The sequence below is a fragment of the Galeopterus variegatus genome, unplaced genomic scaffold, assembly GCF_000696425.1.
Source record: "Galeopterus variegatus unplaced genomic scaffold, G_variegatus-3.0.2 Scaffold11777, whole genome shotgun sequence".
NCBI classification, from domain to species: Eukaryota; Metazoa; Chordata; class Mammalia; order Dermoptera; family Cynocephalidae; genus Galeopterus; species Galeopterus variegatus.
The window spans coordinates 28,298-32,137 of record NW_007737888.1 but is presented as its reverse complement, the minus strand read 5'-3'; positions in this window follow the sequence as shown (position 1 = coordinate 32,137).

Genomic DNA, 3,840 nt, shown 5'->3' with positions numbered 1-3,840 from the left:
CTGGCTGAGCGAGGTGCAGGAGCAACACCGAGGGTTGCGATCCCGTTGCCGGTCCCGGTCCGGTACAGGGGCGACACTGAGGGTTGCGATCCATTGCCGGACACAGAAAAAGACAAAAAAAAAAAGAAATATCATTACATTTCTATTGAAAGTATTATCATAGAGGCTGACAAATATTCACAAAGGAAAAATAAGTCAGATTTTATAAAAAAAAATAAAAATAAAAACATATTTAAAAAGTATGTGGTCAGTAAAATCAAAGGATATCAATAAATAAGAATATTGAAATTATACCAAAAATGAAACACCTATGTAATACAGATAAACATTTAAAATACAATGGGAAAATTCTATTTATAGTAGTGTGAGACCTATTATGTAAATTGTGTATTGAATTAAGATATACATAAAACATATTCGGATTAGCAAGGCACTAAAAAAATGTTTTGGCTTAGAAAATTAATAAAAGATAATACTCTAACATTTAGATGCTTTTGTTTTGAATGGCTTTCAAATTAGTCCAGTATTTGTTTAAAAAATGAGAATAATAAACCGAGTTGCCACAATACCTAAGTCTCTGGAGGCAAAGGGATTACCTGCTCAGAGTTCCTGCTCTCAGATAGCTCATAATCTAACAGGAGTTCCTGAGACAGATGTGGAGAGAATTATAATATAACGTGAAGAATACAACAGTAACACAAGTAGGTGCAGAATGCATACTGAGAGGTGTTTATTTATTTATTTATTTTTCTATTGGTGATCAGGTAAGGAGGTTACTGAGTGAGTACAGAGAAAGTTCTGAACTTTTGAGCTTGTACTTGAGGGATGAGAAGGTGTTAGACATCAAAATGTGTATCAGTGATGCAGCAATTGGCAATACAAGAAATGCAACCACAATCAATAAAGAGGAAGTTTCACAACAGGCAGGGAGAGAAATAGCAGGAAAAGAAGTTGCAAAGAAAGGACCATGGTCACAAGTTACACTCAGGAGTTCGGTCAAAGTCCTATAGTAGAAACAATAGAAATATTTTGTGTACACACTTGATATAACCAGAGGAAGCATTTTCAACAGGTCCTTCAACAAAATAAGGACTTAACATATTGGAATATCATACAATGAATTTAAAAGAGACAGATATGTGGGAAAATTAATAGAAAAAGAATAAAATTCAAAATGAAAAAAAAATCTACACATTACAGCTTGTACATACAAACCTAAAAAATAAAAGACTACAATTTAGAGATTTATGTATTTAGTTTACTATTCCAGGGACTGTGTTTTGGGATTCATAGTTAGAGGAGTGGGAATCTTTTTTGAGGGATAATAAGAGTTGCTTTGGTTAAGATACATCAAATAATTGAATAATAAATGTATAAGTGTGTGTATATATTAACAAAAACATTTGTTCAGTGATGCTTGTTAAAGCACAATTGGGAAGACTTTATTCAAGACCATTGCAATAGGTATAGGGACCACTGCAATGGAGTCTTGCTGTGAAGCAGAGATTTAGGGCTCAAATCTGAATACAGCATGAGCAAGTGGGAATTTATAGCCAAGGAGCAGTGTGGGGGTCAGTGGATGAAAATGACTAAGAGGATACATAGGAGATAAGGGGGTATCTGGCTAAACCAACCTAACAGGATTCTTGCTGAAGGCAGGCCAAGGTGACCAGACATCACTGGGGGATGGATGAGGATGAAATGCCTGATCAAACATTGAGGTTGATCAGATATCAAGTGTGGGGGGTTCTTGCTAAACTGACTTAGCAGGGTTCTTTGCTAAAACTGGGTTTTACAAGCAAGAACACACATGGGCCCAGGAGAAGGCTGAGGATCCAGACTAAAGACTGGCAAAGAATCTTTGTCATATATATCTCTCAGATAATTCATAATCTAATGTGAGCTCGTGAGACAGCTATGGAGAGAATTGTACTATAGTATGAATAATACAACAGTAACACAAGAAGGCACAGAGTGTACACTGAGAAATGATTAACTTTTCTTTCTATTGGTGATCAGGTAAGGAGAAGATTGAGAGAATACGGAGAAAGTTCTTCTAAGAAGTTAACTTTTGAGCTTGTACTTGAGGGATGAGAAGGCATTAGATGTCAAAACATATCTATCATCTATCTATCTAGTGTAATATTTATACTACTACTACAAATAACGTGAGCATACCAGATTTTGCTACACTTACTGAAAGCAACACTTGGGTATCTTAGAATAAATTTTGAAAAACATATATATGTATATGTAGAGAGAGAAAGCACATTGTAGTAGAATATCTTTTTTACAGTTATACCTTGAATCTGGATTCTAGCTAATACGTTTATCAGTTGTGTCTGGAGGAAAATTATTTAAATTACCTGAGCCTCTGCATTCTTATCTGAAATGTGGGATCATTTTACCTATATCATGGTGTTCTTATAAAGATTAATATTATAACCAATATAGACATTTTTAGCACCTTTCCTGGGACATAACAATCAACCAATAAATGTGAGACTTGGTCATTATTATTGTTAGTGCTATCATTCTATTTGCAATCCTTATATCATTAATTTGCAGTTTGTAAAGTAATCTAATATCCATTATAAGCTTACTACTCAAGATACCAATAAATGTGAGACTTGGTCATTATTATTGTTAGTGCTATCATTCTATTTGCAATCCTTATATCATTAATTTGCAGTTTGTAAAGTAATCTAATATCCATTATAAGCTTACTACTCAAGATAGCCCTGTGTTGTACGTAATATTTTCATTTCTTAATTGGGGCTCGGAGCTTGTGACCTTCCCAAGAGCGCATGGGTAAATAGTGGAAGAGCTTGGGCATCAACCTAGGTCTGGCTCCAAATCCTCTTCTCTTCCCAATAAACTATCCTGTCTCCCTAAGGAAGGCGCTTCAAGGTAGAGGAAATAACTGTCCCTGAGGAATCAGATAATTATCTCAATACACTCAGGCTAAACTTCACATTCATTAATCTTAATGGAAAAGTTGAAACTTTGTGTTTGCTGAGATTAACATGTCCCCATGAAAAAGCTGAGAAACCAGTCATTTTAATAAGGCCACTGGAAACTGATTAGCACGTAAGCCCTCTTTTTATAGCAATTACAGTAGGGAATTCTGTTGGCAATGAAGTTTTATAATAAGGCCCAGAGAGACAGTTTCATCATCAACACTTAAGTAAATGCTGACTTCAGTTTCTCTTGACTTAATTATCAGCAGTTATTTAATTAACATAAAGAGGTGAAGAATGGCAGTTACAAGAAATAGCATTTTTCTTAATTTTACCAGATACTCTGAATTTTTGAAGTCTGACTAGAAATAGAATTGCTACACTACCTCCTTTCATATTACGTAGTACGGCAAGCAGCGGGAATTTTGGAACTTCTAAATTTTGTGGTGAAATACCGCCTATTAGCCTGTATTAAATAATATGGGGATATAATCACTGATTAAAATGTTTCAAATTAAACAAATTACATTTTTCATCAAAACTATAAAAAATCATAATTAAAATAAAATACAACTTGGATCACATTTAAAATGTTTGACGTGTACTATGAGTAGAAGGACCTATTAAAATGCATTAAAGGATGTTTTATTTTTTTCTGAACAAGGAAATCCAAGGGAGTCAGCCAGTTAAAGCTTTACTTACATGGAGATAGGATATAAAAATAAAATGTGGAGGTATACATGCTAACAATATGATGACATATGCCATGTCTCTACACAGTTTGAATGGGGGTGATAGTCTGTGAGCTGCAAAAACTGGGCAGATTATTGCTTTCTGAATATTTTTGGAGTATACATTATAAATTGAACTAAGATAAATG